This window comes from Schistocerca gregaria, chromosome 5 (genome assembly GCF_023897955.1).
Source record: "Schistocerca gregaria isolate iqSchGreg1 chromosome 5, iqSchGreg1.2, whole genome shotgun sequence".
NCBI lineage: Eukaryota > Metazoa > Arthropoda > Insecta > Orthoptera > Acrididae > Schistocerca > Schistocerca gregaria.
In genome coordinates, this window is record NC_064924.1 from 455011287 (window position 1) to 455031160 (window position 19874).

Below are 19874 nucleotides of genomic sequence, written 5' to 3' on the forward strand. Positions count from 1 at the left end.
CTGCTTTAACCAGTTCTATGTAAATTAATCCAGGACGTAGCGACTTTCTGTTGTTCATGGCATTAACTGCATTTTGGACTTCCTTCGGGGTTATCGGTGGTATATTATCGATTACAGATTTCAGTGTCTGGAGGGTTCTCAGTGAATGCTGCTCTGTTCTCAGTTAGTAGTCCTTGGTAGTATTGTACCCATTCATGCAAGCTAATGAGGTTTATATCTGCTTTATCTTTATTTTGTGTTCTCATTGTTTTTAATACCTTCCAGGCTTTATTTGCTCGTGTATTCCCCGTGCTTTTTTTATCTGTTCGCCGGTTTTCTGCCAGGCTTCGTTTTTTGCCTTAATTATTGTTTTCTGTGCATCTTTTCTCCGCTATCTGTGTTCCCGCCAATCATTATCTGATCTTGAGTTCAACCATTTATTATAAGCTTTCTTCTTACTTTCTACCTTCTCTTCTACTGAGTGGTTCAACCACTCATCACATATTCTATTACTCTTTTGGATTTCTTTTTTTCCCAGTGTTTAATAAGCTGCGTTATGGATGGCTTCTTTAAGCATCTCATACTTCTTATCTGCAGAGGTTTCTTCAACGGAAGCAAGTTTTTCCGCTAGCCTCTGCTGGTACAAGAAACGGGTGGAACTACGGTCAAGGCTTTGTAAATAATATTGAAAATTATTGGCTTTCTCTGGCTCGGTTTCCACTTGAATTTCTGTATCTTTGATTAAGTTGATTAATATCTTAGGCATTAGCAAAAAAAATGGCCTGATCCGCACTCTACAGCTCTCATAGCCGTCACGTCTTGTAATACTAGCTATGTTGTTTGCTTTATTATGGCATAGTCTATAATGGACTTGAGGTTAACGCTTTGTTTCGTCCATGTGTATTTGTGGATGTCGTTATGCTCGAACCATCCATTCAGAATTCTTAAATCATTTCCTTACGTCATTTTGCAAGCAGAATTCTATCAATCTTTCACCATTATCATTTATGGTTTCTTCACCATATTGTCTCACTTTGTTGTCATTAGCTTTCCATCCTGTTCTGGCATTTAGGCCTCCTAGTAAAATGACTTCTTTGCGATTCCCTATATTTTCAAGAGATCTTCTCAATTGAGTATACAATAAGTCTTTCTTCACTACATCAGCGTCGTCGTTTGGTGAATAGACCACAATAATCACCACAGAATGGCCCTTTATTTTCATCTATACTTGCAGAATTCTATCATTGACATATTCCCAGCTGGTTAGGTTTTTCTTGAGTTGTTTCTTTATGGCAATGGCAACTCCACTATGGGCTCGTCGTTCCTTTGGTATGCCACTATAAATGTATATTTAATCATTTGTCTCTTCTGTACCTTCCCCTCTCCCTTTGATTTGTCAGGTTCACTATGTCGATGTCAAGGCTCTTTATTTCTTTAAAGACGTCACGTTTCTTTGTAGAAATTCTTTGTATATTCCATGCTGCAATTCTTATTGTCCTTTTTCGTGCCTGTTGTCTTCGTTTTGATCCATTCCGTTCCGATACTAAATTGGCAAGTTTTGAATGTGATTTCTTTTGCTAGGGTGGAGTGCAGATCCAATGTCTAAACCCCGACTTGGAGGACCAGGTGATTTTTAATCGTGGTTTTCTTCCACTAGACGATTGTCTTTCTGGGCTCAGGTACTCTGTCAATCCCTACCTTGGGTTTCTCTGGAAAGGAGGTGCCATTTACGCAAAGTCCGCCGTACCGAAGTCCATCTTCTTCGCCTTCGTTGCCGATGTGGTCTTCACACGTAACCCTGGGCGTGGGTAACGCGTTATACCCCGTTATTTGTTTTTAATTTACTTATCAACTCTGTTTTAACAAAAGGCTTTGACCTGGTTGCCGTCTGTTAACAGTCATATAAAAGAAGTTACTTAAAACAGGTTTCGAATGCCACACATTTCAAGAAATTTCAAACTTTTTTGCATCTGTTTGATATTTCTAAGTATCAAAATATTTTAAAACAGCAGTTTTTATTGGTTTTTTCCCTTAACTTTCAAGGAATGAGGTCTTCTTTCTCTTCTAGGCAACCGCCCCTACCCACAAAACTTCACTAATCCGCCCCTGTATCAACAATGGACGAAGCACACGAACAGGAGTCAACAAGCAGAATAGACTGCTCCAAATTTTTGGGTGTTCATATTGACGAAAATTTGAACTGAAATATGTATATGACTGAGGTGCTCCAATAATTAAGTTCAATTATTTTTAATTTTCGCATAATTGCTAGTACTGGAAACAATCGAGTCACATTACTAATATATTTAGCATACACCACTCACTAATCTGTTATGGAATAATATTCTGGGGTAGCTCATTACTTAGGAAGAAAGTACTAGTAGCACAAAAGTAGGCATTAAGAATAACAGTTGGTCACCAACCGTAATCATCTTGGAGCTATCTCCTCAAGGAGTTATGCATTTCAACTGCACCTTGCATTCGCTACTGAAATTACTCATAAATTATCCTTCACAATTTGAGAATAGTAATGTCCATACCGACGACACTAGAAAAAGAAAAATGGGTTTATTACCCACTATTAAAGCTGTCAGTGGGCGAGAAAGGAGTTCAGTACGCAGTAATAAAAATGTTTGATGATTTGTCCCGTAACATAAAAGTCAGGCGAGTAGCAACGCAAATTTTAAATCTAAGCTAAAATCTTTCTTCTGGTCTGCTCTTTGTCTTCCATACACAAAATTTTATTGGAAAACTGGTAGCCTGTAAAAAAAACTTGTTTTGTAGTGTATTTGCATAAATAGCCCCTAAAATGGCTCATTGATGTTAAAACTAGTAACGTATTTGTATCCGGTAAACTAACTGGTTCCATGTCATTTCCATACAAAATCGTTCAGATGATCTTTGTAACAATTAATTAACTAACTAACACCGATTTTAGGTCGTAACTAACTGAAAATAAGAAAAATTATTAATATAACAGCTTTTGGAGGTTTAAAGGTCTCTTCTCCTAATCGTTTGGGATTTGCTGAGTATTGCCTGTAGCAGGTACTTTCAACATTCTTTCCGTTCGTTGTACGAACTGTGACAAAACGACGCCGACAAACTACGAATGCTTGTAGAGGTTGCCTTCAGGGAGAAATTCAGGACAGGTGACAGAAAGTCCGCAGCTCGTGGTCGTGCGGTAGCGTTCTCGCCTCCCACGCCCGGGTTCCCGGGTTCGATTCCCGGCGGGGTCAGGGATTTTCTCTGTCTCGTGATGACTGGGTGTTGTGTGCTGTTCTTAGGTTAGCTAGGTTTAAGTAGTTCTAAGTTCTAGAAGACTGATGACCATAGATGTTAAGTCCCATAGTGCTCAGAGCCATTTGGTGATAGCAACCCATGTCAATAAACACAATCGAACGGCGCAACAGGGCTTCGAAATTACAGTGGCCAACGCCTGTAGCTGCGTCCGGCATCATCTAAGTTCCTAGTAGTTGAGCTTGTGAACTGTCAGCGAACTAACACACACCGTTTGCTGACCAAGTGCTTGCCTAGTGGCAGGCATTGGCCTATATAACTTAGACGCTCTAAAAAGGTTGCTCCATTTCTAATTCTAGTGAGATGTTAAATGATAGTGTGGGTAGCAATGTTTATCTCAAAAAAGGTGAGGAGGAATGAACTATAATAAAATTAAGTAATAAAACAGTGTGTGTTGATGTTGCTCAGGATATCTAAAGAGTCAAAATGGATGTTAAATTTTTAAGAGAACATAATAAAGTCAGATGTTTTGCTTTGTGGTCTAACGCTGAAAACAAGGATCCACTAATTAGCCAAATATTTGAGGACAGTGAAAGTGAAAATGGGTCTGATTCTGGCAGTAGTGGTAATGATGGCAGCAGTGACGAATCCAGTAGCGATGAGGAAGAGGTATTTGAATTTATAATTTATAATGATGGCCATGTGGTAAGCAAAGAAAGAATAAATGAGGATAATATTAGGCGTAATGAAGAGTTAGAGTTTCCTATGCCCAACGTCTTCGTCGAGGCCTACTCTAAAGATCCTTGGATGTTCGTCGTTGTTTTGTTACACAGTGTGTATCAGGAAAGATATGTTGTAATTCGGTTATTCCGCCAGAAGTCGCTGATCGTGCTACGCATCGCTAATTTTTTGTAGTAAGTAATCTTAACTTCAAAATGACAAAGATGTTGCAATGAAGTGCAGAGCATGATAAAACAACGATTCACAAAGGCCTTCGCGCTGACGCTCAGCAGTGGATAAATTAGCTTCTTTAAATATCTTAACAGAGCGAGGTGGCGCAGTGGTTAGCACACTTGACTCGCATTCGGGAGGACGTTGGTTCGAACACGTGGCCGGCCATCCTGTTTTGGATTTTCCGTGACTTCCCTAAATCGCTTCAGGCAAATGCCGGGATGGTTCCTTTTAAAGGATGCGGCCGACTTCCTTCCCCATCCTTTCCTAATCCGACGGGACCGATGGTCTCGCTGACGGGCACCATTCCCTAAATCAACCAACCATATATCTTAAATCCACAGTTGTTGATTTTGTGGTAGAATATTCGGCTTCACGATGTTCGAACGAAGATTCCATTGTACCCGCGAGGAATCAACACTCGTAAGACCGCATCTTGAGCGCATCTGAAGTTGTCAGAGGAGCTGAAGCGCCGATTTCGGTGAATTCCAGGCAATCATTGTGATCAATGGCGAAGATTATTGGTGTAAGCGAACCTAAAAATCACAGAATTGCTTCTTCGGTACAAACCCTAGACGCTGAAGGTGAGAAAAGTGCTCTCCGAGACTGCTAGGGCAAAATGAGTTAGTCGCTGTAATTTGCTTCTGTGCTCATTGGAACATTGTTGGCGCAGCCTGAATCAGATCTTTACTGACTACATGTTACGGTAGACGTAGAAACCAACTGAAGAAGTTATCGAACACGATCCACTGCACATCCCCGTTCTTAGGGTGACCAGACGCCCCGGTTAATCCGGACATGTCCTCCTTTTTATCTCTTTGTCCGGGGTCCGGGTGGATTTTTACAGTGTCCGGCTTTTTCGCAAAGTTGAGCGTAATACAGTTTAATTTACAATACGTCCCGTTCTATTGCTCTTTTCTTAAATACTTTTAACTATTGGCACAGCCTTCGTGATGAACACGCACGAAGGTGGTGTTAGTATGTGGCACCAGGATCGTCGATGTTATCGTTGATCGACCTATAAGCGAATGTAAATATCGACAATTTAAAATTTTCGTTTCGTATCTTCGTTTTGTATTGGCTTCGCTTCCCGTAGTGCACGTGTGATTTGTGAGTGTAACCGAGTAGGTTACGTAAAATATTTGGCTATGCATAAACAAAAGTGTACATTTTCTAATGTCCTCTCCTGCAAATACCCGGCTTTCAAAAAAGGGAGAAATGAATTCGAAGCGGAATGTAAGATATGTGGAGCTGGAACGTACGTCTCAGTGGCAAATAAAGGTAAGAAATAACTCGACAGATTAGCTGTCATGGTTTCATTTCATTGTTTCATAGTCATTTAAGTTATTTGTGTTCGGAAGATTAAAGTACAGTTTACATGTCGTCAGCTGCTTGAATTGTAGATGTTGCTAGCGGTGCGTCGAATGAAGGGAGGTGAATGGTCTTACGTGTTTCGCTTTGTAAACAATTCCGTATTGTTGACATAACAAAACAGTTGACGCTACACTGTCACCACAATCAATGTGTTTAATTTTTTTTTTATATTGCCCAGTTAACCACCACCTGACCATCAGGAACAATTACCTACTAGTTTTACCGGGAATTCCCGGCAGTCACGTGACCTGTCCAAAGCTGACGAGTGGTATCCTCATCTGCAGTTAACGCGTTTGATGTGTCCTCTTTTTTCTTCCTTTGTCCTCCTTTTTGAAGCTGTTTGTCCTCTTTTTTTAAACAATTGCATCTGGTCACCCTACCCGTTCTTGACAGAAAATATTTCCTCCCCTATCTTCACGTGCTAGGTGTTGTATTAGCCAGGGTCGAGTTACGCCACATTTTTCTTTTCTTTTTCTTTTTTTTTCAACTGGAAACTATCACAAGAAAGGTTTGTATCAATTTTACTTCGAGAGTTGTGACGTCGCGGGTGAAAACAATGACGTCTATACTCCGTATGTTTCTCAGCGGGATGGTGCGCTGTCTCATAATAGCCATTTGGTACAAAACAAGAGATCAGACAATTTTAATATGTATCGGTCTAAATCATTTTACCACCAAAACCCTTAATTTAAATACCCAGGATTACCTCAAGTTAAAGGTGAATACAATGAATTATTGTGGTCTGAATTATTGTGGTCTATAGATGTTCCTGATGTCCGATGTAAAAGGATCTTTTGCAACATTTAATATTTCGCTGTCTAACTATCTACTAGTTTCCGATCATGTTGTAAATACATCGGTAAAATTGGAAAAAGGTTTATCTCGTGCGGATGGAACAGGTGGAAAGGAAATTATGCAGGTACACGATGTCCCACTCCAGCACGCACCGTCGCTGGGCTGTGGAGTACAAGTTGCAAGTTTATATCGTTCTTCCTACAAATCCGAAGAGAACCCACCCCAGACGACCACTCCAGTACGCGCCTCCCTCAGAGGAAAGCTCCTGTATCGGACGTACCATCGTACGTAGAGATCTTGAACTTCCTCGTCATGCCTCCACGCCAAAGATAAGGTCACTTCGCTTCCGAGTTCCCTCGGCAGTTTAAGTAGCCTCGTTAGAGTTCCGCAGTCGCTATTCACACAGCCGCTTTCTACTGAATGTTTAAGTGGCGATGCCAAGAGATATCATTAACGATGAAACAGGGAAATGCGCCAGTCTGAGATATAAGGAACCTCGATCTGGAGGTACCACAGCCAAATATTACAAAATTACAAATCAAAATAGTTCAGTGACTTTTTCCAAAATGCGGTGAAGTAAGTAAGACCTTTGCACGCACAACAAACAGCTACGTTATTCGCCCCAGTTATTACTTTGTGCCCGAATGCACAGAGCAATTTTCCAGAGTGATCGTGGTCAACCCTGAAATAATGAGGAAGGTTCTTTCTCCCGCCTTTAATGTAACGCGACGGATACGTGTTTGTTTTATGGAGCTCCTATGAATGGTTATGAAGTGGTGCGTTTTTACTGGCATATGGTATGCATATCGTGAAAGCAACACGTTACTATGCAGGTGGACGTCTCTAGTTTTATGCCAATTGTCAAAAATGGCTCTAAACACTATGGGACTTAACATCTGAGATCATCAGACCACCAGACTTAGAACTACTTAAAACTCACTAACGTAAGGACATCACACACATCCATGCCCGAGGCAGGATTCTAACCTGCGACCGTAGCAGCAGCACTCGGCCACAGCGGTCGGCATGCCAACTCTCAACATGTCTAAACATACAAATATACGCCGCTGCCATTAAAACTGCAACACAATGTAGGCAGTGTGCAATGTCAAATTGGCATAAAGTGTAAAGCATCAGGATATGCAAATGATTAACCTTTCTGTGCACACTCACAAATGTGGTGGAAGTAACTTATTTACATTATGTACAAAAGAAAAGACTATGCGGAGGGTTTCATATTCAGAAATCACATTTGAATGTTGTTTACATGTTAAAAGGTGTAAAAGGTACAAACACGTACAAGCGCGAGTTGAAATTCTACTACATAACGGCAGTATCGTGGTCTGTTGATATAGTTGTTTATAGTTCCGCGATTTTGCTGCTCGCTTTGATTGGGATCTCAAGATAGTCATGCGAATATGGAACTGATGGATCCACTCCGTCTCTAATAGCTTTTGAAATGATAGCGGGACCTTATAGACACAATGTATAATCTATGCACATTATAAAAATGGGTTTGTGTGTGAATGTGAATGTGTATCTGTGCGTGAATGTGTGTGTGTGTGTGTGTGTGTGTGTGTGTGTGTTTGTGTGTTCCATATCTCCTCCTACATCACTGGACTGATTTCAAACAAACTTTGTACACCTACACATTGATCAACCAGAACATTACGACCACCACCTACTATAGATATAAACCAGTGCAGGCGATAGCACCGTCATTTAGCGAGGAATGACAGCTAGTCAGGCACACGCTTGGTGCATGAAGTATCAGCGAGCGTGCTGTCTGCATGTAGAATGCGGAAGGAGCGTGGTGTGAGTATGACCAAGAGAAAATTGTGATGGTCCGGAGGCTCAGCACGGGGATTTAGGAAACTGGACGACTTGTCGGGTGTTCGAGGAGTACTGTGGTTAGTGTCTTCAACACTTGACGAAACCAAAGTGAAACCACATCCAGACGTCGTGGGGTTGGATGGCCACTCCTCATTACAGACGTCGGACGTCGTAGGCTGGGCAGACTGGTAAAACAGGACAAGCGGCGAACTGTGATGGGCTAACATCAGACTCGAATGCTGGACAGAGTACAAGTGTGTCTGAACACACAGTGCACAGAACACTCCGAACGATGGGCCTTCTCAGCCGACAGTTCATGCGTGCACCAATGTTAATACCACGACATTGGCAACAGCGACTGAAATGGGCACGTGACCGTCGCCACTGGACGTTGGCGCAGTGGCAGAGTGTCGCATGGTCTGATGAATCCCGATACCTTTCAAATCAAATGTGTGTGAAATCTTATGGGACTTAAATGCTAAGGTCATCAGTCTTTAAGCTTACACACTACTTAACCCAAATTATCCCAAGGACACACACACTCATGCCCAAGGGAGGACTCGAACCTTCGCCAGGATCAGCCTCTCAGCGATACCTTTCTCATCACTCCGATGGGAGGGCGCGAATCCGTCGTCTTCCAGGGAAATAGCTCCTTGACATCTTTACTGCAGGGAGAAGACAAGCTGGCGGCGGTTCCATTATGTTCTGGAGAACATTCACGTGGGCATCCGTGGGTCTAGAGGAGCTCGTGCAAGGCACCGTGACGACAATGGAGTATCGTACAATCGTTTTTTCTTGACTGTCTTATTTCCCAAAGGTAGGGGCATTTTTCGACAAGATAACGCGCCATGTCAAAAGGTCAGGAGTGTGATTCGAGGAACACAGTGGTGAGTTCCAACCGATGTGCTGGCCCACCCAGCTCGCCCGATCTGAGATGTGATTGAACGTAGCCTCAGAGTTCATCGCTCCCCCCCCCCCCCCCCCCCACTCCGCGGGATTTACGGATATTAGGTGATGTGTGTGCATATGCGGCGCGAAATCCCTCCAGCGACCTACCAAGGTCTCCTTGCTTCCATGCCACGACGCGTCGCGGCTGTTATACGTGGTGGCAAAGGTTGACATAACGGCTATTAGGTAGATGCTCATAATGTTCTGGCTGATCATTGTACCTTACTGTCAGGCGAAAGTCGTTAAAATGATGAAAGGAAATATGTTTATGGTTTACTACTTTTCCACTGTCATGCAGTAAAAGTACCGCATGAGGTGTGACGTTATAATTTATTATTTCTTTACTGCTAACTGTAATCGCGGCATGTTTTATAGACAGTATGCATGTACTCCACTGAATGTAAGTGCAAAATTATATCGTTTTACGGCACCTAGTTCAGAAGATATGACGACTTAAAACACAAGACCAGACGCCGCGTGAGACTAGTGTAGACGCACACCTAGGCAACGCAGTTTTTCTCCACTAAAAATTAATAATATACAGGAATAACAAATAATGGTCACTGACAACAAACACGGAAAATCGAAATTGTCTTTGGTTCAGTGAACTGATCAGTAAAGATGCGCTATTGTGGACTTAACGATTACTATTCAAGAGTACTGTTATTGTTTCAATAAGGAAAGGACAAAATTTTCTACGGAATTTTTGGAGGTTCTAGTTTCTGAGTAACTGGAACCTGTATTCTGGAATCTAGATTCACCACTAGACAATTTGTCCTCTAGCAATTAGCGCCGAATATGGACGAGGTCCTTTTCATGAAATACTACTGATAAAATTTAAAGAACTGGCATTTGCAGCTGACTGCAGAACTATTCTACTGCCGCCAACGAACAGTTCACTTACGGACTGCGCTGACAAGATAAAATAAATCAGGGCTCCTACGAAGACATATAGACAGTCGTTTTTGCTTCGCTCCATTTGCAAGTGGATCAGGAAAGGAAATGACTACTAGTGGCACAACGTATCCTCCATCATGCGCCATACGGTGCTTTGCGGAATATGCGTTTATAAATATAGGGATTGGACAAAAATACGAGAACACCAAAAACGCAACACATTACCATGCCTAATACAATATAAGAAATCTGTCAGCATTCAAAACAGCTTCTAGTCGTCTCGGAATGGATAAATACAAGCGCTGTATGGTTTCCAAGGAAATCTTATACCTGTGTAAACAGCGACACTGTCGTATTGGAATATCGCATCAGTATTGGGGAACAACTATTGTACCATGGGATGGACCTTGTTGTGACCAGACGAAATAACAGTTCTTTGCCACAAGATTTCCTAATAATTTACAACTGTCCTTGACTATGAAAACATCACCTGACGCACAGATTAACAATCTGTTCTCTTGCAGTACAAAAATCAATCTTTAGAAGAGTATATATCATCTGAAACTTTAACTGTTACATTCCTACATGATAATGTCGATTACTGCTGTTAGCCTCTGTATTGCTCTCGAGTCTGAGGGTACTGCTGTGCTGAGAGGGGCGGCGTGACTTCTGAAGATCTCCCTTTGATTGCCACAGGCTGGAGCAAGCCCTGTCGTATCGACTTGCGTTGCAGACTTTGGTATAGTACCACTATCTCTGAACGGTACCACTGACCTAATCAGCCAAAATGGTCGTATAATTCTTGCCAGCAACGCAGTCTTGCAGAGTAACCATGGGGAATATGGAACACCATGATTTGGCTGTCCAAATCAGCACTGAAGCCACACAATGTTTCACTTCTGGGACGTAAATTAGCGAGAAGTTGGGAACAGTGTGAAATAAGACTCATCCAATCAAATTTCATCCTTCCATTGTTCCGTAGTACAGGTTTTTGGGTCTTCGGCACCAAGTCTTCATCTTTCGGGTATTTGCTCCACTCATGAGTGGTTTTGGAAATCATTGTTTACGGCGCTGCCTTCATGTTGTTTTGGTAATGCCAAAGTTTCCAAATGTGGCTTTCAGCTCACACTAACTTTTGCATTTGTATCCTCTTACTTTGCGTCACAATCCTCTTCAGTGACTGTCTCTCAGGATCACTTTACACGCACTTTCGTCCGCACTGTAACTTATTGGACAATGTTTTTCCTTTTCCTTGTACGTGGTATGAATCTTCGAAGGAGTGTCCCTTGAAATACCAAACACTTTCGCTCCGTTAATTACGCAAGCACCTACCAAAGGAGCACAAACAATTTGCCCACGTTCAAATTCACTTAGTTCCGACATAATGCACTCAAAATTACACAGTACACTTTTCTGACAATGACCGATACTTGCAACGTTTTGAGGACACTCAACAGGTGCCATTCATGGTCAAATACAGGCTGTCACACTCAAACCTCCCTGATTTCAAACGCCCAGGAAAACAAAAACAACACAGTAGATACGACAATGAAAAATGCACCACATTGTAGAGCATCTCAAATAATTTATTTGTTTATCATCAATACACCTCCGCATGTGAACCAGTTGTAGCACAAAGAATATCGAATCTACACTCAATTTCCTGACAAGTTACTAGAATTAAAATTTTCACTCTACAGCGGAGTGTGCGCTGATATGAAACTTCCTGGCAGATTAAAACTGTGTGCCGGACCGAGACTCGAACTCGGGACCTTTGCCATTCGCGGGCAAGTGCTCTACCAACTGAGCTACCCAAGCACGACTCACGCCCCGTCCTCACAGCTTTACTTCTGCCAGCACCTCGTCTCCTACCTTCCAAACTTTACAGAAGCTCTCCTGCGAACCTTGCAGAACTAGCACTCCTGAAAGAAAGGATATTGCGGGGACATGGCTTAGCCACAGCCTGGGGGATGTTTCGAGAATGAAATTTTCACTCTACAGCGGAGTGTACGCTGATATGAAACTTCCTGGCAGTTTTAATGAATATTACACGCAGTCCTTTACGAATCCCCTCATGAAGAAATAAAGTGGCGTAATGTCGGATGAACGTGGTGGCCAGGCAATGGATCGTCCGCGTCTGATCCAACGACTGGGAAATTACCTATCCAGGAACTTGCGAACAGCCGTTGACCAATGCGGCTCCACCTTGTTGAAAAATGATGTTGGGTTGCAAGTCTTGTATCTGAGGGTACACAAACTGCTCCAACAGGTCCAGATACCCTGACCCATTTATTGCTTGTTCCGTAAAGAAGAACGGTCCAACAATCCTGTCATGCTTTAACCCACACCAGACGTTTAGTTCAGGGCTATCATGAACATGTTCAATGACAATGTGCGAATTTTTCGAACTTCAAATCCGAACATTATGCCTATCAACCCTTCCTGTTAGATAAAAGGTTGCCTCATCTGAGAGTAAACATATTTCCAGGAAGTTGGCATCAATGTCAATACGCTGCAGCATATCCACAGCAAACTGTTGTCAGCGTGATTTGTCGTTCAGCGTCAGATGTTGTAGAATTTGCATTTTGTAAGCACACATACCAAGACGCTGGTGAATCACATGATACAATGTTGATCAGGGTACATCTAGTTTCCTAGATGCTTAACGAAATGACTTATGTGGGCTTCTGAGAAACGGTTGTCTGATGTCCTCCACTGCCTCTTCTGAAACTTCGTAACGTGCACCGCCAGAATGTTTCAGAACACTTCCTTTTGCCAGAAACTTCCTATACCATTCCTTAATTGTTGTCACGTCAGATGGATCACATTCATACACACGACCACGATAATTTCTTTGCACAGTAATCGGCGATTTTGTTTCTGCAAACCACACTACTGCTTATGCGCACTGCAGTGGAGTCGCCATTTTCACTTCATGCGAGCATGCTGCACTCTGGCTACGATACTTGGCACTTCTTACGTGAGAATATAGATTCTTTGAGATGCTCTACAATGTGGTGCATTTTTCATTGTCGTATCTTGTGCGGTTTTCCTCTCCTGGGTCCTTGAAATCAGGGAGGTTTGAGTGGGACACGCTGTACAACAGCAGAACCTGAAGGTTTAGCTAGAGTCCACGGAAGACACGGTGGCCGATGCGCAGTGACCAGTTTTCGTGTAAAGCGAGGCCGACAGTGTTTGCACCTTTCCGCTGGCCAGCAATGACAGAATCTCAAACGATTTTAAGAAAAATATTCGGTAAAAAAAATCATTTTTCATTGGTTATTGGTTTGTATGTCAGGTACGTGATGATCCGGCAATCAATTCGTTAATAGTTATACACTCCCGGAAATTGAAATAAGAACACCGTGAATTCATTGTCCCAGGAAGGGGAAGCTTTATTGACACATTCCTGGGGTCAGATACATCACATGATCACACTGACAGGACCATAGGCACATAGACACAGGTAACAGACCATGCACAATGTCGGCACTAGTACAATGTATATCCACCTTTCGCAGCAATGCAGGCTGCTATTCTCCCTTGGAGACGATCGTAGCGAAGCTGGATGTAATCCAGTGGAACGGCTTGCCATGCCATTTCCACCTGGCGCCTCAGTTGGAGCAACGTTCGTGCTGGACGTGCAGACCGCGTGAGACGACGCTTCATCCAGTCCCAAACATGCTCAATGGGGGACAGATCCGGAGATCTTGCTGGCCAGGGTAGTCGACTTACACCTTCTAGAGCACGTTGGGTGGCACGGGATACATGCGGACGTGCATTGTCCTGTTGGAACAGCAAGTTCCCTTGCCGGTCTAGGAATGGTAGACGATGGGTTCGATGACGGTTTGGATGTACCGTGCACTATTCAGTGTCCCCTCGACGATCACCAGAGGTGTACGGACAGTGTAGGAGATCGCTCCCCACACCATGATGCCGGGTGTTGGCCCTGTGTGCCTCGGTCGTATGCAGTCCTGGTTGTGGCGCTCACCTGCACGGCGCCAAACACGCATACGACCATCATTGGCACCAAGGCAGAAGCGACTCTCATCGCTGAAGACGACACGTCTCCATTCGTCCCTCCATTCACGCCTGTCGCGACACCACTGGAAGCGGGCTGCACGATGTTGGGGCGTGAGCGGAAGACGGCCTAACGGTGTGTGGGACCGTAGCCCAGCTTCATGGAGACGGTTGCGAATGGTCCTCGCCGATACCCCAGGAGCAACAGTGTCCCTAATTTGCTGGGAAGTGGCGGTGCGGTCCCCTACGGCACTGCGTAGGATCCTACGGTCTTGGCGTGCATCCGTGCGTCGCTGCGGTCCGGTCCCAGGTCGACGGGCACGTGCACCTTCCGCCGACCACTGGCGACAACATCGATGTACTGTGGAGACCTCACGCCCCACGTGTTGAGCAATTCGGCGGTACGTCCACCCGGCCTCCCGCATGCCCACTATACGCCCTCGCTCTAAGTCCGTCAACTGCACATACGGTTCACGTCCACGCTGTCGCGGCATGCTACCAGTGTTAAAGACTGCGATGGAGCTCCGTATGCCACGGCAAACTGGCTGACACTGACGGCGCCGGTGCACAAATGCTGCGCAACTGGCGCCATTCGACGGCCAACACCGCGGTTCCTGGTGTGTCCGCTGTGCCGTGCGTGTGATCATTGCTTGTACAGCCCTCTCGCAGTGTCCTGAGCAAGTATGGTGGGTCTGACACACCGGTATCAATGTGTTCTTTTTTTCCATTTCCAGGAGTGTATATTTAGATGGGAGTAACACACTGTGAGAAATTTGAAAAATTTGCAATGAAAGGTAGGGGTCGCTACGATTTTGTATTTGGTGCATATTACATATTACTTTGCTCTAGATGAAATTTAGCTAACACATCGAATTTTTCTATAGACTAGGCTGGAGGTCTCAATCTGTCTCCAATCACGAGAGAACTGGTCTTATGTAGCACACTGATTTGCGATGGCGCCGCTCCAGCGACAAAACCAGACTGAAATATCCACACATTTCATACACGATTTGAGATATGAAAAAGAGATTCTGGCAAGTGATACAACGAAAAGAGGAAAGTGTTTTGCCATATGTTTATTGTGCAAAACTTCATTATCTACCATGCTGTTCCACTAACGACAGACTTTCGTAATTAAAGAATTTAATTTTTAACGGCCATCGACATCTGGAGAAAGGAGAAATGCCAAGGGTTTGGGAACAACAAAAATTGAAGACATTAAGCGTTTATTTTATACTGAGGATATGCGTTTTCATAAGCTACTGACTTAACTTTTCTTCAATTCCTCACTTAATATCCTTACGAACCGACTGTTGTCCGCCCCCGGTAGCTGAGTGGCGCCGGCACGGTAGCTCAGCGTGTTCGGTCAGAGCTGGTTGGTCTGTGCAATAAAAAAACTGAGTGGAAGGATCAGCAAACGGACTTGACCGTATGTCATGTGACGTTCGCAACGATCAAACACAGCGATCAACAACGAACAAAATGCAAAAAAAATATTAATAATAAATAAATAAATAAATAAATAAAATGGTCAGCGCAACAGAGGGCCCGGGTTCGGTTCCTGGCTGAGTCGGAGATTTTCTCCGTTCAGGGAATGGGTAATGTGTTGCACTAATCGTCATCATTTCATCCCCATCGACGCGCAAGTCGCCGACGTGGCGTCAAATCGAAAGACTTACACCCGGCGAACGGTCTACCCGACGGGAGGCCCTAGTCACACGACATTTTTATTTTAACGACTGTTACAGAATTCTCTCGCAATTGTGTCTGATAATATGTTAGTGAGGTGATATTTTGTAACCCCACTGTGTTTTGGCAAAATAAGCAATTTTTAACATGACAACAAGATAAATGTGTAGATTTTACTAAATATTCGCTACTCATGACGCTTCCCTGAAAGTCACAAATGGTTAACATGACAACCAAAAATGAATCGCTACATTTTCAGTGAAATTCGATTGAGATACTAACCAAAGCAGAGGTGACAAACCTTTTTGAACGGTCACCATGCAAGTGTGAGTGCAGAGGGGCACCATTTAATATTTACGAAAAATATGAGCTTCAGTTTAGAATGGCGCTTCCCATCCAGCGCTGGGCATTTCCCCTACAGTGCCTGCCAGTAACCCCCGCCCACTACTGCTTTCCCCAGGCATACCCAAATAACCACCTAAGTGGAGTTATATGGGACGGTACTTTTTACGAAAAGTCGAATTACAGTAACAGAATTAATGACGTAGCAGTGCACTAAAACTTGCTAACGATCAAAGCAAAATTCATAATCGATTTTCTCGACAAAAATCATATCGTAAAATCTCCACAGCGCTGAGAACTGAAGGGATAGGAAAAGTAGCGTACAAGATGTTCAACTGTGTGTGAATTCCTAAGGGACCAAAATGCTGAGGTCATCGGTCCCTAGACTTACACACCACTTAAACTAAATTATGCTAAGAACAACACACACACCTATGCCCGAGGGAGGACTCGAAACTCCGGTGGGAGGGGCTGCGCAGTCCCTGACATGGCGCTTCTAACCGCGCGGTAGTATCGTACAAAGTATTTGCTTAGTAACACAACCCAGAATGTCCTCGATGGCGAGTGTAGATCAGCGGCAGAAGTATCGTCTGGAGTGCCCCAGGGAAGTGTGATGTGACGGCTGTTGTTCTCTACTTACATAAATCTGCAGTTGTTTGCTGATACTGTCGTACACCGTAAGGTATCGAAGTTGAGCGAGTGTAGGAAGATACAAGACGACTTAGACAAAATTTCTAGCTGGTATGATGAATAGCAGCTAGCTCTAAATGGGGGAAAATGTAAGTTGAAGAGGATGAGTAGGAAGAACAAACCTGTAATGTACGGATATGGAACAGTCAACTTGTTTAAATACCTGGGTGTAATGTTGCAAAGCGATATGAAATAGAACGAGAATGTGAGAACTGTGGTAGGGAAGGCGAATGGTCGACTTCGGTTTATTGGGAGAATTTTAGAGAAGAGTGGCTCAGCTGTAAAGGAGGCCGCATATAGGACACTGGTGCGAAATATTCTTGAGTAGTGCTCGGGTGTTTGGGGTTGCGTACCAGACCGGATTGAAGGAATTCAGAGTCGGGCTGCTAGATTTGTTACAGGTAGGTTCGAACAACATAGAAGTATTCCGAAGGTGTCTCGGGAACTCAAATAGGAATCCGTGGAGGGAAGGCGGCGTTCTCTTCGAGGAACGCTATTGAGAAAATTTAGAGAACCGGCATTTGAAACTGACTGCAGAGCGATTCTACTGCCGCCAACACATCTATTGTACATAAGGACCACGAAGATAAGACACGAGAAATTAGGGCTCATACGGAGGCATAAAGATAATCGTTTTTCCCAGACTCTTTTAGCGAGTAGAACAGGGAAGGAAATGACTAGTAGCGGTACAGAGTGCCCTCCGCCACGCATCGTACTGTGGCTTGTGGAGTGTCATATATATGCAGGTGTAGATGAAATATTTGAAAATAGTAACATTTATTTACTCAATAAATATGTGCAGACAAAGACAATGAATTCAAAGAAATATGACTGACGCCCGAACAACAGGGACTTACATGCATCGAGAATAGAAAATAGTGCATTGAGAATGGCTAGCCACTTGCCGAAATCTGGATTTGCGTAATAAAATCTAAAAAAAACTCGACTGGTTGCTGCACTCTATAATTTATAAAAAATAAAACATAAGTGATATGGCGGATGCAGCAATCTGTCGTATTTACTAATGATGCTGTGGCGTACGTGAAGTTTAGTGATTGTAGAAGGATACAAGATGACTTAGCCAAAATTTCTAGTTGGTGTGATGTATGGCATACAGCATGGTCAGCAGACAAACAAGGTAAGACAAGAGACAGTCACCTTCCCTCGCTCTTTTTGAGACTGGAACGGGAGACACATTACGAAATCGGTGCCTTATGGGAGAACATTCTTAGGAAAAATATGAAGTATTCATGCTACCTTTGCATTGTATACTGAAAACAGAACAATAAAATAATGATTAATAAGACAAAAATGCATTATTACGTACTAAATGAGTGGGTAAAAAGGCTAACTTCCGGTGTTAGCGGACAACTCCACAGCTCTCTATGCATGAGAGGGTACGGAACTCTACACTCTGCAAAATTAGTTGAGTGTTGACGTCCCAGTCCTGTAACCACCTGACTGAGGGTTGATTTACAAGCAGGGATGTGACATTTCGACGTCACACTTCTAAAATGGGCTTAAGTTGGCCGCTTTCGCTGTAGAAGTGATAGCAAGCAAGCAAGTATTTGTGGGCAGTTAAATGAAAGAAGCCTGCAACACTAAACTGAACCTGCTCTAACTGCTTTTTACTAGAGATCCTAATATTGGCTGGGAAGGAAATCAGCAAAGGAGCGACTCATCGGTGCACACTCTCTTCGTATCGGCGCAAGTGCGCGTAACTGTTCAACATCAGAAACGGTGAAGAGTAAATTAACGAACGCCCGACTCCGGTGTTTTGATTGCTGTGAGTGCTGAAAGGCGAGTAACTGGTCGTCGCGTATTTGTTGTCTACTCAGTGGGTATAAACCGTGGTGCCGTACACACTCGTATCAAATACCATGAGACAAAGGTAACGTGATGTGACAGATTGTACGGCATTGGCCTCTTACTTAGCTTACATATATCACGAATCTCTCGCCGAGCACAAGGTCCCATGCGACTGGAAAAAAAGCGCAGGTGACTCCAGTGAATAAGAAGGGTAAGAGAAAGGATCCGAAACATTACAGACCAGTATCCCTAATATCGGTTAGCTGCAGAATCCTTGAACTTATTCTCAGTTGTAATACAATAAATTTTCTTGAGACCGAGAAGCTTATGTCCACGAATCAGTACGATTTTAGAAAGCATCGCTCGTTCGAAACTCAACTTGCCCTTTTCTAACGTGATGCACTGCTAACTACGCATGAAGGGCAACAGGTAGATTCCATATTTCTAGATTTCCGGAAAGTATTTGACCCGGTGCCCCCACAGCAGACTCTCAACGAAGGTATAAGCATATGGAACAGGTTCATAGATAAGTCTCTCGAAGACTTTTTAAGTTATAGAACCGAGTATGCTGTCCTCGATGGCAAGTGTAATCGGAGACAAGGCTATCGTTAGAATTGCCCCAGAGTCCTGTGACAGAGCCCCTATTGTTTTCTATAAATATAAATGATATTGCGGACACAGCAGTCTCTCGTGTTTGCTGATGATGATGTGGCGTACGTGAAGTTTAGTGACTGTAGAAGGATACAAGATGACTTAGACAAAATTTCTAGTTAGTGTGATGAATGGCGTAATGCATGGTTAGCCATACAGCGCTTATCATACGGGATTTTAAGTTTTTATTACATTGGTTTACTACAGCGGGTGTCTACCAGGTCTTATATCCCACGGATTGTTTTCCGGTTAGCTTTTTTCTGATTTCTTTCATTCTCGACGTGTCGGTTCCATACTAGTGTACTATAATTTTTGAGTTTTATCCCCGTTCATAATAGTGTCCCATTCATTATTTGCTTTTTCCCACTTTTTTCTAGACCTGGCTCATTCAGCAGTCATCCTTTGTACATTTTGACAAGCATCTTTTGGCTGTACTCAATTTCATTATGACCATCCATCAATGTAGTTTGATGCCAACATTATGGTTCTGTATTTCTACTATTTCAAAAATTTCATACAGTGATTTATATTCTTGACAAATAAACTTGAAGATGAGTCTATACTGATGTGAAAACAGTAGTTGAGAATATAGCACTTCATACAGCTATCCGGCTTTTGGAAACACCTGATCATTATTGACATTTTGTTATTAATATTTA